This window comes from Barbus barbus, assembly GCF_936440315.1.
Source record: "Barbus barbus genome assembly, chromosome: 18".
Taxonomy (NCBI): Eukaryota; Metazoa; Chordata; class Actinopteri; order Cypriniformes; family Cyprinidae; genus Barbus; species Barbus barbus.
In genome coordinates this window covers 13,001,567-13,019,033 of record NC_136746.1, presented here as the reverse complement: position 1 = coordinate 13,019,033, position 17,467 = coordinate 13,001,567, and positions in this window count along the sequence as shown.

Here is a 17,467-nt window from a genome sequence, read left to right as displayed (position 1 = left end):
ATTGGAAGATCACTCTAATACATTAAGAGATAAAATATTTTGGCCAGTCGCCTAAAGCGTGGATCAGGACAACATTGGACAGCTATCTAGCCTTGTCACACACTCAGAGATTTCCATATAAACACAGCATGAGCAATTACCCAAAACACATCTCTGTTTGTGCTACAACATACTCCCTGCCAGTGTGGCGGCCCAAGGAAAATTAGAGGAGCTCTGTGTGTGTGTGTGTGTGTGTGCGTGTGTGTGTGAGAGAGAATTAGTGGGGCTGTGAAGGGGAATTTGGCTCCATGTTTTTCTGATTGTTTATGTATTTATTAGGTGGGGAGGAGAACTGCCTCCAAACCTTATGTGTGCGCCAAAGTGTTTGTGTCTTCAGGGAGGTGAGAACTATCACGCCTTCTTTAGAGAAACTCATCCTCAAAGACAAAGACACCGAGGTAGAATTGTAGCTGAAATAAAAGCTGACATACACATGCTTCGTTGTTATTGTCTTGCTAATTACTGAATGGCGTCTCCATCCACACCGATGTCTGCATTTTACCATTAGTATCTCATTCTCTGGACTTTAGTTACAACAACAGGGGGCAACTTCACAATACAAAACTGGTTTTCCCAAAAAGGGATAGAAGTCTGTTCATATGGCAAGCATAGGAGCATTTTTAGTTCTCACCAAAAAGTAAAGACATTTTGTAGAAATCACCAAAAAGTAAAGCCATTTTGTAGAAATCAGTCTAGACAAACTGAAAATTCTTTATTAATACCAGCACACAATAGTGTTGTGATATTTATTATTTGAGATAGAAATGTTGCGTTAATGAACTGTTATTTGCTTATACTGATTTTGTTATGTCTTTTTGATGTTTTGAGAGGTTACTTAGTCTAAATCTTTTTTAAACCTAATTATTACATTTTTGCTCTTGGTATAGGACAAAAGAGGATAAAATGAACTATTTCTGCAGGCAGACGTGCAAAAGTCAGAAAGCTTTAGAATAGTCTGGGTAAATATTTCACTGTCCTTCTTCTTCAGAAAGATTCTCTTAAGAACCAACTCCAAAAAAAAGAGGTCTCTTAGCAACCATCTGAACTTTGTTGTCATAAATACACATTGAAAATATTAGCAAATATGAGCAAATGATGACAGAATTGAAACCTTTAAGCAATGATGGGAAAATAATGAATATTTTCTAGCGTCTTTAGAACAGCAGTAGTCTGTATGTGGCTCACCATGTAGCACAAACTAATACTACAAACTGATCTCCATCGGTGGTGATCACACCACATCCATAGCATCCAAAACATGCTCAAAGATGTTATACATGATGCAGTACCCTAACTAAACAAAAGAACATGGCTCTTAAAAGTCAGATCAATTTCATACTCTGTAAAGATTAATCTGTTTGGGATATTGGGCCTTTTGTGTTGGCAAAACAACGTCACAGTGTACTCAGCTATTGTTGTGGTTATGCGCCGTTAAATCCGATTTTCTGCCTGTATGGAAATTTTGTGTCACCCCTGCTGAATAAGCCCCTTTTTACACCTCCTATCCTGTTCTTCATCCGCTACGGAACGGTTCTGGGAGTTAATATTGCCTGGAGACACATTTTTTACACAACGGATGTCTTCACTCAGTCTGTAGGCCTTTTTCATACCACCCACCACTTCTGATAATTAGCCGCAAGCGATGACTCAATTCACTGCTAACCCAAAGCAGACTTGTGAGGTATGATACTGTTAAGACAGCTTTGAAGGTGATTGTATTTTATTTTGTGCATGTAGTTTTGATAAATGTTTTTTTTAAAAACAGATGAACTCTTCTGGTCCAGAGCTGTGCACAGCGCCCCCTGCAGGGAGACACAGCTTGACAGAGCAAAAACTGGAACATAGACACAGAGGAATAGTTCTTGGAATAGAAAAATGTTTTAATAGCTATTATCTCACATATGATGATTACAAAGAGTGCAGACAATAATATTGATATCTGATGTATGCCATATGACTTCTTTCAAAAATGTATATTAAAAATTTTATTCATTATATATGAGGTATATTATATGTGATTGACATGTGCACACATTTTATATATATATTATATATATATATATATATATATATATATATATATATATATATATATATATATACACACACACACACACACAACATTTATATGGGTGTATACAAATTATATTAAGTATATATACATTTTTTAAACTAAAAGCTTTTAAGTTTTTAAGTTTTAAATAATTATTATAAGCTTACATTCCTTATTCATTACTGTAATTAACAATACAAAATAATAATAATAATACTTTATTGATTGATTGATTCATTGATTGTCGGCACTTGTTAATATTGTAGTTATATTTACTATAAAACACAGTTTGTAGGCCCAGTTGCCTGATATAAACTGGAAGTCTGGAAATATCTATTTGAATTGGCATTGCTAAAGCTTGTCTAATGATTAAACTGCTTATTATTATTTATTTATTGGCTTACACACCATTGAAGAATAGGCCCTCTATAAATATACTATTTATATGTTAACAACTCAGGTTAGTGGTCTAGTTGCCTGACATAAACTGATGTAAGTCAGGAAATATTATATAATAATAATTATAATAATTGAATATTATTAAAATAATTATATGTATTTATTTTCTTGATTTATTTGATGATACAATAAATGCTTTTATCATCAAAGTTAATCAAAGGCCCTGTTAATATGCTCTTTTTAAATTTTTATAATATAATAATAATAATAATTGTTCATATTATAATAATTGTATTTATTTATTTGCTTTATTTATTTGATGATATAATAAATTATATTATATAATTAAAGAATAGGCCCTGTTAATATGCTCTTTTTTAATTTAGCTAAACAACATAAAAAACGTTTCTGGACCCAGTGGCCTGACATAAACTGACGCAAGTCAGGAAATATCTATTTGAGTTTGGATTTACTAAAGAAGCCATATCTTTATTGTTCCAGCTCAGCACAGACCCTTGGAAACGTGACTCCGACAACAGTTCCAGGAGCCAAGCTCAGGTTCATACCCTGCTGAAATCAAATGCATGGAATCCAGTACATGTGACAGGCCTTGATAGCGATGAGGAGGGATTTCAAAGAGCCTGGGGGAGTTTCTGCTCACCCTCTCCTCTCTCCTCCCTGCTCTGAAAGCACCAACAGTCGCTCTGTTAGCAAGCTTCCGCATCACTGTCCAAGAGCCAAAGCTGTCTTCTTTACATTGTCAGAAGGATGCCATATTCTTTCTCGCTCTCTCTCCTTCTTGTCTCCATCCTATTTTGTCCTCTTCATTGTCTTCATGAAATTGGCAGATATAACATTTAACTAAATGCAGTATCTCCTCAGGGCTGTCTGGCTTTAGTTCACTTTGTGAAGGGGGTCGCATTACAATTTGCTGAGGAGCATGATTCGAGAACGGCAGACAGAGAGAGCAGGCGGGGGGAAAAAAAGGAAAAGTAGTTTCTGGATCCTTGTTGAAAAAAGGTCAAATGCTTTTTAATGACTGTGTTTTCTGATAATGGCAAACGGGGATGGGCAATAATAAACTTGCAGATTGGTATCGTGCGTCGTGCACTTAAGCGGCGCGTGGCATTGAGGACTTAATTTACTGCCGTAGTGCTAGGCGACTGTCACCAGGTGTTATTTCTCTATTCCAGATGCTAGCTCTGTTTGCCACAGGCCAGAGCCAATTTAAAGAGAGCAAATACAGAGGTGCGAGTGTCTGTGTGCAGATACGGCTATTGAATGATGAATCGTAACCGCAAGATATGAACAACAAGTGGACTGCATTCACTAATGAAAAACCTTGTTTTGGATCCAAAACATGTTCAATTAAAGAGAAACAAAGAGAGTGACATGGACAGGACAGCAAGAGAAATCACAACCACAATGATTAGCTATCAGAACGCACTGTTGTCTTTGTTTAATTAATAGTGAAGTTCTGATGTCTCACTGACCTAAAAGTAGTTCAAGGGCTTATTATTTTTTGCATATTGTATAGTGAACTGATTTGATTGGTAAGCCTAATTATCAGGTAGCATTGCAAACAAGTTCATATTAGAGGAAGTTAAGTAGTATTGTCATATTTTGTTGGACTCTTTTATTAAGAAACCCATCAGTTGTAAAATGCTACTCCAATAGTGAGTTATTTTTTTTATATATTTTGTGAAATGAAATCTTTTAATCTTTTGAGAGCATTGTCAGATTAAATTGCATATTTTCTTATTGATGAAACAAAATAAATAAAATTTGCTAAAATTCTTGAAACATGGTATTAAGGACGTCGTCTTCTGCAGTTCTTAGAAAACAAATTTTCGCCTAAACTAAATAAAGACACTGACATTAACATGCATTTATTTATCAGTGGAGAGGCTTCTTAGTATTAAATTTTCCTTCTGAGGAGCAGGCTACTAAACGCTGTAGTGCTTGAGGGATTCTACTCCTATAGCTTGCGGCTAAATGTTTCAGTGTAACGCTGGGATTTTCACTTAGCTCATTGCTTCAGTGTTCAAGGGAGTTTTCATTCTACTAAACACTACACCGTCTAGAAAATCTCCACTCTGACAGGCTAATTAAAGAGAGAAATGTGTAGTAAGTGTATATTGACTTAATATTTCATGTACAGATTCTGCTGCACGTGTCATATGATAAATCTAAACAGATGTGATTGCTTCAGTCATAGCAATGAAGTACTGCACAGTGTTATGAGATTAAATATGAGATTAAAAATTTTTACATATAATTTTCATGTCATTGTTCTAAAACTACCAAGGACCATGGCATACTACATTTAAAAAGCTGAAATTTTGAAGGAAACACTAATTTATCATGTTGTCTAAAGGACAGACATGTTTAGTAAAAAATATCTGCAATTCAAGTCGTTGTGTAAAGATCTCATATTTGTGTTAAATGTATATATATATATAGAGAGAGAGAGAGAGAGAGAGCTACACTGTATTTGATGAGAAAGGTAATATATATATATATATATATATTAATCATTTTAGTTTTAAATTATTTTAAATTGACAGTTATAAGGATTTTAAAATAACAATTGGTACTTATATTTTAATAACCTATAAAATTATTAAAAGTACACTATTCTTCTTTTAAACATGAATAATTTAAATACATTAGAGTATGAAAGATATATTTTTAATTTTATATAAAAAATATGATTTTATATTTTTTATATAAAATCAATTTAATTGCTCATTGTATTTGCCATTTGCCATCCTTCACTGCTATGTAAAAAACATTTATTACGAGCTGTCAGCCTTTTCACATCAACTCCTACATTGCATTGAACCCGTGCGATGATCAATGATCCAAATGACAAAAAGCACATTTTTAATGACAGCAAAACATTTATTTTTATACGATCTTAATCCTCTAGGAGCAGTTAAGTATTAATAAATGGAAAGATCTGCAAAAGGAAACAGACTGAAAATGCCTGAAAACAGACAAAGCATAACGGAAGTCTGGCTCCTACGATTGTTTTCCATGACCTCTACCAAACAAGAATTATATTGCAGGATTTTGAGAACCTTACAATGTTTACATCTGAATTAAAAAATACAGCAGAACACAGAGTCAGTCATTTGCCCTACTATCATGTTTTAAAAAGATATGGAAAAGGCTTTTGCTCTTTAGACTGAGCGTATAATGTCAGCCTGAGATTCACACCAGATATTTTCATTTTGAACATTTTGATTGTGAAGATATGTGACTTAGGAATGTGACTTATGAAAACAGTGAATGATTCTTTGTCTTTGGATCATTCTTACATGCGTTATTGTGAATTACTGGCAAAACACAAACACATTCCTTTTGTCTATTTAGACCTTGTTCCAATTGCGGTCATCTTGTTCAGAATTTTTTTCTCGTCGCCGTATGCCAATACAAGCATTTGTTTAGCTGAGGAGGAGGAGGTTTAATTCAGCCAGTCATCTGAAAGCGTCGGGTTCCTCCTTGAGCTTTTGACAGCGTACTACACTAACATTCTTGGCGGCCTTAGAGGTCTAGTGCATTCCACAGAGAGTGAAATCTGAATCCAACCTTACAGAGCCGTTCATAGTGACGTAAAAGTTTTTTTGTTTTTTTCTCCGCCATTATTTTTCTTACAAGCATGCCCCCCCCCACCCTTCCTTTAGTCTCCACACTGTTGTTCCTGTCCTGATAGAATTCTCAGGGATGGACAATGCATCCCAAGCAGACCCACTGGACCTGAAGGGCACAACGGTTGGGATGCAAAAGGCCCATCGCCACCCCGCCTCAAGCAAGAGTGCACTTCTGTGTCTCAAAGGTGCATTTTGGGGATTTTTGAGGGCTCCAGGAGTGGGGAGCTTTGGACAAGGTAAATAGATGCACTCAGGAGGGAGAAGAGCATCTTCGCTCTTAATTGGGGATCGGGGAGGGGGGTGCTCACTTTGGCACTGTTGCGAGTTGCTTGCGAGCCTTTAGGCGCATCTTCACAATGTGAGGTAATTGGGATTTCTACCTTTGCGAAAGCTGCTAATTTTCCATAGGAAGTGCTAACAGGACCTTTGTCCAATATGTTTTCCTTTTTCCTTCCTTGGAGAGTTACAGGACTGAAGAGCTGGGAATGGCTGGGGCCACTACCTGAGTGGAGGAGAGCCTCCGTAATGAACCACTTCACATAGTGGTTTACAGGGGGAGAAAAGAGGGAGAGAAAGGCCACAGAAAAGGAAGCCTAATTCTGTGGCCTGAGAAAGGCTGGTGCCACAAAAGGTCTTGTTTAAGGACGTTATTAAGGGTATTCTTCAACCATGCTTAGTCTTCAGCACCAATGGGCCACTTAGGACAAGTGTACCAATCTCAGTCCCCAATGGAAACAAACTGACGCCATCTGTCAATGTTTACCATTATGGATTTCATGTACCACATCCCATATGCATGGCTTCAGTACCACTTCGGCATTGTCTGAGACCAAGATGTGTTGACCGACTCTGTCGCCAATCATGAAGAAATGGAGCTGAATGTCTCTTCGATCTTAAGGCGGGAAGGCTTGTGTTTGGCTGATTGTCTTTGTTTGTCAAGTGACACTATTTTCTTTCTCAATGTTGTCATAAGTGCAATTCACATTAATGTCTCACCGAACATAATCAAAACAGGTCAAACACGACCTGTTTTGATTTCCCTATAATTGTAGTAATTCCTGAAATGGCACCTATTAGAAAAAAATTAAACGTCATAGCAGACTATTACAGTTTTATACTCAGAAATATGTGCTTATTGACTTCTGCATTAAGATTTGTCACCAAGATGCTGAACTTACAAAAAACATTTATTAAACACAGAAAGGAGACCAAAGGATTGAGAAATACATTTTGTTCCAGAGGCTAGAGAAAGAAGCTGTTTCTTTTCAACTTCTTTCTCCCCCTTTAACCACCCCTGTCTCTCTCTCTCTCTCTCTCAAACAATAGCCCCCTACCCCTTGCCCTGAGTCAGTCTGTTGCCCTATAGGACATTAGGCATTCCTTAAAGTTAGCCCTTCTTCCGTTGTGCTTTTGTATCTTGATGGCCTGGCTCCAAACGAATGTGAACAGTATTGTGGAGGTTGGTGGCCTTTAGTTCTTGGCTGTATAATGTTCTGAATGCTTTTTCATACCGTCTAAAGCACTTCTGATTGGGCTGCTTCACAGCCGCAACTCAGATTTCTTCGAATGAAGCGACTGAGGCGTGCAGCTCATAGCACGGCCAGGAACGCAGTACTCGTTCCCATATCTCAGGGAACCGAGGTTACGATATTAACCGAGTATGTTCCCTGTTGATATTTCACTCGTACTGCATCGTAAGACGCTTGTATGGGAACCAGTACAATCACGCCGTGCTATGATGGGGAATGACTCAAATGGTAACTCCCATGGGAGGGCCCAGGGGAGTTAAAATTACACCAAGCACAGGCTGCGTCATCAGGGTCAACCATGGCCTGGGTGTCGTCCCGACAGTAGACACTTAAGTGCCCATAATATGAACCTTGCAAGAGAAGGAGGGACTTGAGCACAGTTGGTCAAGTGAACCACAGAGATAGCTTTTCTAACCGGAAGCGGCGAACTTCAGCAGAAAGGACTCTGGCCTGCAAGGTGGGGATGTCCAGGTTGTAAAACCTCATAAATGTGGTTGGCGAGGACCAGCCGGCCGCCTCACAAATTTCCGAAATGGACACCCCGCTGGACCATGCCCAGGAAGAGGCAATGCCTCTGGTGGAATGGGCTCTGACTCCAATGGGGCACTGCAAGCCCAAAGAGGAGTATGCTAGGGTGATAGCATCCACTATCCACCTGGAGATTCTTTGCTTCGTTACAGGGCGACCTTTAGCGCGGTTACCGAAGCTGACAAAAAGCTGTTCTGATCTCCTGAACAAGGCGGAATGCTCGATGTATACCGTTAGGTCCCTGACGGGGCAGAGCAGGGACAATTCCTGGTCATCCGTCGGTGGGGGAAGTGCGGAAAGTGCTATGACCTGGGCTCTAAACGGAGTGGAGAGCATCTTAGGTACATAACCCAGCCTTGGTTTCAGGACGACCTTGGAGTCGTTAGGCCCGAATTCCAGGCAAGCAGGGTTGACAGATAGGGCCTGTAGGTCTCCTACTCGCTTAACTGACGCCAGTGCCAACAGCAGGGCAGTTTTAAACGAAAGCGATCTCAGGCTCGCCGATTGCAATGGTTCAAACGGGGGGCCTCTCAAGGCCCTTAGCACGGTTGGTAAGTCCCAAGGTGGAACTGTACAAGGGCGAGGAGGGTTCAGTCTCCTGGCGCCTCGTATAAACTGGACCACCGCACTATTTCTGCCCACCGAACGACCAGCAATAGGGGCATGAAAAGCCGCTATAGCTGAAGCGTAAACTTTGATGGTGGATGGGGAATGCTGTTTATCCAGCATCTCCTGCAGAAACGAAAGAACCACTGATACCTCAGACGTGACCGGATCTAAGTCGTGGTCTTAACACCAAACCGAGAAAATGGACCATTTTAGAGCATAGAGGCGACTGGTAGACGGGGCCCTAGCTTCCGCCATAGTGTTTAAGACACGCTCTGGGAGGACAAAAGGCTCCCGTTGAGCGGCCACACAGGCAAGGCCCATAACTCGGGCCGTGGATGCCACAGCGTGCCGTTCGCTTGAGAGAGGAAGTCCCGTCTCAAGGGAATGGGCCACGGGGCTGCTTCCAGCAGCTGGAATAGGTCCGACACCCACGGCTGGTTCCTCCAGAAGGGGGCTATTAGGAGAAGCCTGTGCCGTTGTTCCCTGACTCGTCTGAGTACCTGAGGTAGCAGGGCGATTGGAGGGAACGCGTAGAGTGGAAGACTGGGCCACTCGTGGGCCAGGGCATCCGTGCTCTTCGTGAAATAGATTGGGCAGTGAGAGTTGTCTTCGGAAGCAAAGAGATCTACTCAAGCTCTGCCGAAGATGTCCCAGATTTTCTGAACCAGGAGCGGGTGGAGCGTCCATTCCTCTGAGGAGACGTTGTTCCTTGACAACATGTCTGCTCCTTGGTTCATTTTGCCCGGCACATGCGTCGCCTTCAGTGAGCTCAGATTGGTCTGAGCCCAAACAAGAAGGTCTTTCGCCAGTGTGCAGAGGCGCTTCGAGATGAGGCTGCCCTGGTGATTTATGTATGACACCACGAACCTGCTGTCTGAGCGTACTAGCACGTGGTGTCCCCTTATGTCTTGCAGGAAGAATTGACAGGCACGGCACACTGCTAGCATATCTGCATAGCCATAGGCTCGCTCATTGCCACCGCCGAGCCATTGGTTCGATTTTATAGCACTGCACGAACCAATGGACGTGCAGTTTCACTGCGTGATTGAAAAGGCTTCAGTGAAGAGGAAAAAAGGAGTTTTTCCCATACAAGCATCTTACGACGCAGTATGAGTGAAATATCGACAGGGAACTTCTGGAACAAGGAACTTGTACGAGGTTTGTACAAAATGGCAGTAACGATTAGCGCTCAGACTGATGCCCTGATAAGGATGTGAAGTATAAAGTACAATATTGAATGTACAATTGAATCAACCACGTATCTGGGTACAGGAGATAAAAACGGAGAAGAGAGGTCATTTACCACAGTCAAATTTAGCTATTATTATATGCTGCAAGCAATGAGACTTTCAAATCTTGTTCATGAAAAATCATGGCAGTCAGATAAGATCTTATTGTTAAAAATTTAACTATAAGCTGAAAAAAAAAGTAGAAACGATTTTTACTCAGAAATTCCTAGTAAATTGCACTATTAATTGTGAAAAAAGAAACAAGAGGCAACATCGAATTAAACATGAAATATGAAATAATGTTTTCTTTAAAACATACTTCTTTGTATTAAAAATATTTTTTACAGTGTATTAAGATGAATGAATGATGTAGCTCTGTAAATAGAAAGCCTTCCAAAAAAGGCATGATGCAATAGCACTGTGAAATAAAAAGGCTGTATTTTTTTGACAGTCACGAGTTACATAGTGCTAGAGATGTTGCGGTAATGATTGTGTAGATCTTAGAAATGGCTGGTATGACTGCATGATTCTATTCAGCAGTGGAATATGATGATTGTAATTTCACACTGTGAGAGACAGACCGGCACACAGATTGACGGCCAGTGTCACGGTTCAATTAGACTTACTTCACTGTGAACTGGCGAGATGCTCTGTTCTAGAAACCACTGTCACCACGCTGCTGCAGAAATGACAAGCGCCCCAAAGAGAACACTGAGATCGGCTGTGAATGTGTGTCATCTTTTCTTCTCCCCTTGCAACGTCTTCCTCAATAAAGCAGCAGCAGAGGGAACAAAAGGAACAATGAGAGGAGAGAGAGAGAATGAGAGAGAGCATACTGTATTATAGAGAGAGAATCTGCGTTGACATCTGAATTACATTTCAGACGTGTAGAGAGAGAGAAAGCGAGAAATAACTGCATCTCAAATGTTTATTTAACTCTGGCTTTGTCTTGTCACTCACAACTCAGAGCCACAGCTCAAATAGGCATGTATACATTCACTGGGTCACTGATAACTGACAGACTATCTGTACATATTGCAGATTTGGATGCAAAAGTGGCATAGTTGACATTTATATCATTTAAGTTCACTGACATTTTACCCTATTGCTCAGTATAAGGCACTATCTTTGTATGACACGACTGACAGTGTGTCAAAAATGGCACGTTCATACGTATAGAGATGTTTCATGTACACATATGGAAAGATGCTATCCATAATACCACATGAAAGGTGCTGTATTACATTGTTTTTAGTGAACTTTCCAAAAAAAAAGGTAATTTTTGTTGATCAGTATTTTTGTTATCTTTTAAACAAGATAAATTTTCTAGCAAAAACAAAATAATAGTTTTCAGAAAATATCTTTTGAATATTTTATACTTTAATGAAATATATATATATATATATATATATACACATATAAATTTAATATTGTTTTACAGTTCCATTTTCTTTTTGGTTGTTATTTGAATCTCTTTAAATAAATTAAATGCTGAAAACTGGAGAAGACTATTGTTATATTGTTATAAGTTATATTGCTAATTGCAAATTTGACATGGTTCTCTTCTGTTTTCACTGTAAGTTTTAATTGTTTTCTATGCTTTCTCATCTGTAAAATTGTTTTGTTGGCCTTCGAATTCATGTTTTAAGCTCAGACCTCTTCAACTTAATATTGTGCTGAAAAGAAAACTATTTGCGAATGTGGTAGGAAAAATACATTTATTTTAAGTTATAGTCTATACAAATAATTTGTATAACCCCATGAGGTTTTGCTTTTAAATTAAATATATCTTGTTTTAAGGATGTCAGGCTATTTGTGTGTGTGTGTGGGGGGGGGGGGGGGGGGGGGAGGTTCTTCCCAAAAGAACTATGCCCAAATTGTGCTCTAATTTTCTTGAAATTTAAAATTTGTCATTGCAACTTTGACAATGTTTTCTGTGGAAAAGAAACTGATTCCCAGTTTTAATAACATTGTTTCTCACCTATAAAATTCATCACTAAATTAAGTTGCGCTTATGTCAGCGTTCCTCTTCCTGTTTAAGAATAACATTTAATAAAATTGAATCTCACTATGTGCACATATACATGTGTATGTGTCTCGGCAGTGTGAGCCACCCTGACTAAAATGGCAGGTTTGGTGACACTATATCACAGCACAGCAGGGCCAAATTATCCTCTAAATGAATAGGGGTTATGAGTGTGGTATGCTGACAGTCAAACCCTCATACACACACGTGCATGCATACTCTGAATGCCAAAGGGAAAAAGAGAGACCTAATGGCTGACACCTCACCCTCATATAACCTCATTACAGCCTTTCAACAGAGGTTAGATCCCCAAAGCATACACTTAGTGTGCTTTGATGGTTCTGGATCTCAAAGTGACAGTCAAACACCCCCTCGCCACGCAACTCGCGCTTCTCTTCTCTCTCTCTCTCTCTCTCTCTCCCTCGTGCGCATTCCCTCCACACTTATTTGGGAGTAATTTTATGTGCCAGCGAGGCACATAATACACATTTATTGGACAACTAATTCTCTGCCATTAATTTGTCAACATGATTACTGGATCTGCCGTTTCAGCTCGCAAAGTCAGGGTTCCTTTTAAGTATATACAAGACGTTAATGTGTTTCTATTCATCGTTTACATCAAGGGACGTCAGAGATTTACATAATGCGACCATTGAGGTCCATGACAGCCTGCTTTCCCCAGAGTTCACTTTTCTCACTTGATTCCTACAAAAGACCTTGACGTTTTCAGGCTTCACCCTGCTGAATACTGTCATTTTTCTGAAGTTAAGATGTGACTGGAGGTTGGATAGCTGGGTTAAAAGGAATAAGGCACGAGAGAATAACCCATTTGGTTACAACAACAGAAATATGTGTGCATAAAATTTTTTAGGAAGTGGAAAAATTCTGAAATTCAAATGACATGGTAATTTTACTCTTTGGAAAATATGCCAAATGTGCGCTGACCCACAATTTTACTCCTTCCCCCAAAACAGTCACCATAACTAATTTAACTCCACATAAACACCAATGCAAACAACATGTGTTTATATGGATATGTGACGCAGACTTCGGTGGACAGGTCTCAGCTACATACATACCCTGAACTCTTCACCACCCAGCCTGGGAAACACAAGCTCCTTCTGGCAGGAAGCTGATGAGTCAACAGACTAAGATAAAAAAAAAATTAAAATCCTGCACTGAAGTTCTGGCACTGCTCCATAGTCACATACTGCATGTGCACAGTAGTCTAGTCTGTCATCAAAGGACACAGGATTGTTTTTGCCGGTTGTTGGACATTTCCTTATGAGCAATCTTTGATGTATGAGGGCAGTCTGGAGTTGACAGGAAAATCTCTCCCTCTTTTCTTTCAACACAGTGGGGGAAAATGTATTTTAGCTATTGTTTCCCTAATAGCTTGTAATATTAAGTATTAACCATTGGATAAGGATGCAAATGTTAAGATGTACATTTGTTATGCATACAGACTTATATGTTAAAAATGAACACATTTAAAGACTTTATTTATAATTACTAAAGAATAGGTCAAAATAATTATTAATATAATATAATAAGAAATGTAGTTTTAGATAAACACTAATATGAAGATTTTGAAAAGTTTTGTTACATAAAACCCTTGAAATTTACAAGCAATTTCTGAGTGAAAATTGTTTACACCATGTTTTTTTTTCAAGGTGTAGCTGTTTCTTTATGATCCCATATTTAATTTGTGTTGAGATATTAATTCAGAAACTTGTATCCAAAATTGAAATTTAATTATAAGTAATTATTACTCTTACATATAATTTTTTTTAAATTGACAATTATTTATTCCACTAAAGGAACAACAACAACTAAATATTACAAAGTTTTGACTGTGTGTGTAAATCAGAGTAATTTTGAGAATGATAGAATCATTGCTGCCAGTAAATATGTCACGGTTATTTTGATAAATTCACACATATCTGGTCACACGCTGCCTAGTAAGAGAATCCTAAACTCATTTATTTTTCTTCAGGCTCTGATTCACTCTTTCTCTTCCTCTTTGAAATACAGCTGTTTATTTAGGGCTTATCAATTGTATATGCCATTTAGAGTGTTATTTAAAACTGAGTTTGCTGGAGAAAATCTGTAGAATTTGGTGAGATTTAAACGTGCTGAAAGCTGAGAGTAAGTATGAAAGCTGAAAGCATAATCAGATTAGATCAAAAATATCTAATAAATTAAAAGGGACAGAACTTTGAATGAGAACTTGGACATTCAAATTCTGTGAACATTTGTGGAGATCTGCAGTCACAGATTTCATGAAGGCAAAGTTATGCAATAGATTTTTAAGAAGAGGCAGTAGCACAGTGTAAAACAGGCAAAAAAAATGCAGCTCTACTCTTGTTGAGAGTGGTTTGTCGTTATCAATTTGAAAAGCGGTGGGAACCCAATTAACAGCATCAAACATCTAATTAGCATGAGCTGTGTGAGTTAAACTGCAATAAGACCTGGCTGTATTTTATGAGTTAAGTCTGGATACATTTTCTGTAATCCGAGCTTCGAAGTTTGGTGTAATCTGCTTAGAAAATTACCCAAGCAGGAATTCATGTGCCAGACAAAGGGCTCGGATTCAGGATAACATTTCAACCTTCTGACTCGTACATCCAACAACAGCTGCAATTATAATAAAATGACATGTATCTTGGACACATTTTTTTTTCCTGAAAACAGAGATATTTAAAAGTTGTTTTTGTATAAAATGCAATTATAGTCTGATTTAAAGCAAGTGTACTATGCCAAAAAGAAGAAAGAAATGCTCTGTAAGCTCCAAACTAAGTCTTAATATTGAGACCAAGTACCGTCAAGCATGAATCAAGCTAAAAACCACAAGCAAAAGCTCACATAAACTAAAACTTCTCTAAGAGAGCTAAGTAAAGTGTATTCACAGTGTTGAATTAAGCAACACCTTAATCCTAGTAAAGTCCACTCAAATATAGCCTACTACACTAAACTTCCTGGAAATAAATGCATGCAAAAGTGTGTTCCAGTATAAACAAGAGCTATGCATTACAAGCAGTTTCTTTTGAGAAAATACTACAAATTCTGACCCAGCATATGCCATCAAAAGAGATTTCAGTCTTGGCGATGTATCTGTTTTCCTTGTATACACTGTATGTGTGTCTGTCTGGGGGTAAGTGGTGCACATTACTGCTTCATTGACCTCCAGTAAAGAAACTGACCCTCTTAGTGCTTAGCAGGCCACTTGTAAGAGGAAGAAGCTTGTTGACCAATCACTGCGGTTGAAAGAGATGAGAGAGCTTTAGAGGCGTTCACATAGTCGCCTTGACGACCAAGAGAAGCCAAAAGAACTTCATGGCACCAGATCCAGTTCAGGTTGTACAGAATGAAACAAACTGCCCATTTAGGACACACAGAACCGTTACCATACAAGAAGCCCTGTCAAAACTGCCCACCCTCTTCTTCATGCTGACTGCATCCTAATTCAACATTATGTGCCACCAATCAACTCCACAGAATGCATTCACTTTCACAAAGGCTCTACCTTTCGAGCACTTTGGATCTTTACCAAAAGGCTTAATGTCAAATCCAGGTGGAGGATAGGATAAGTCAGTTTGATGGAGAGCTGGCTGATTCTGAGACTGCTCTTTCAAATGGCCACTTCCTCAATAAACGGAGCCAAGAGGTCGCTCTCATTGTGCGGCGTGAAGTTCCAGTTTAGCATGATGGCAGCATGTTCAAACAGCAATCTGTGAACTGCAAACACTGCATATATGCTTTTCGTGTTGTAACCAACAGCATTTAGGGAACTGTAGAATGTGCATTTAATTTTTCAGAGTCATTCTCAGCTTCAAACCACAAAGTCATGGTGGGTTAATCGGGTTGTTCTGAATGGTACAATTTCCTCTCCTGAGGGCATCTGGAAAAGGTATAACTGACTGATTACTTTTATTCTTATAAGGCTGTATGTCGGTAAACTCACAGAATCTATTTAGGAGAAAAATGCTAAAATCGTACCATTAAATCTAATTTCAGGCACCGCTCTGAATGTTCCTGGAACGTTCTCCGAGATACGACGTTTAAAGTGGCACCATGCCGCAGAGATGCCGGTGCTCAGAAACAGGCTGAAGGGTCCACGTTTATCTTGACTTCACTTAGCATTTCGGCTCTCTCTCTGCAGAGAGGGTGGAAATGAAAAGGTAATCCAGGCCCCACAGGGCCGGTAGCAGGTGTTGGAAGGGAAAGCATTCCAACTCCTGCTGCTAACACACTCAATGGCTCTCAGTGGAGAAAAAGCTTTCAGGAACTGTGCACTCACTTCCCTTGATTTACTCTGCCCGTTAGAGGGAAACCTTTTTAAAACCCAACTGCGGAATTAAGGACAGAGACTTTAAAATCTACTTCTTCAATAAAAGCAACATGCCAAAAAAAAAAAAAAAAAGAAGCTTTTCTGAAGGAGAGGAATTTTAGGAGGGGACCTTTTATTGGTTTTAAACTCAAGGTCAAACGATGTGGTTTGCACATTGGTCAAAATTTGGGATGGAAAAACAGCAATATAATGTCTACAGAGAGCAGCCAGCACATTTCAGAGTTTGCTATATATATTAATGGAGTTCAGGTGGAAACAAGCAAAACATATGTTTCCCAATCTTCACACAGAAAATTGATTTGATAAAACACTGGTAAAAGGCAAGGACAGATGGCCCTGCAAAAGCTCCCCATTCAGATACTTAATGGTATAACTTTAATTGCAAATTAAAGTCAGCTTGAAATGAAAATTCTCTCTATTAATTTTCTAACTGCACACTGTGTTCTAGATCTTATTGTGAACAATTCATATTTTAAAAAAAATGTTTAACCTCGTAATTTCCTCGTAGTTTAACCTCGTAACCAGAGCTACTGGTGAAAACGACAGATTTCCCTCTTGTGATGTATGCAGGACGTCTTCAAATAAGTCCACTTAAAACCGCCCTTGCAAGTTCACACTTATCTGCCTCTCTTAACTTTTGAGTGCAATGCCCACATTTCAAAATACAATCAATACCTGATGGATAGAACTATTTTTTTTCGACAATCCGTTACACTGCATGTACATCACAATACAGATGTTTCTGTTTCATCATGATTTTAACATTCAACAAACATGACTTTATTTTTCAAAACTGCAATCTTAAATTGTATAGAGTTGAAATGAAAATATTTCTGTTAAATGCAACTTAAAAAAAGTATATCTCATATTCTTATTATTTATTCAGTGATTAACTTGAGTTGAATTTTAATTTTGCGGGTACACAATCAAGAGCTGTTTTTTTACATGTGTCATCTGCAGTGTTTTCTGGGTGTCAGGCCAGAGTGGGCCCCACAGCGCAAGGCCCATGGCAGTCAAGCCTGGGCCATAATCCATCCTTGGTAAAATG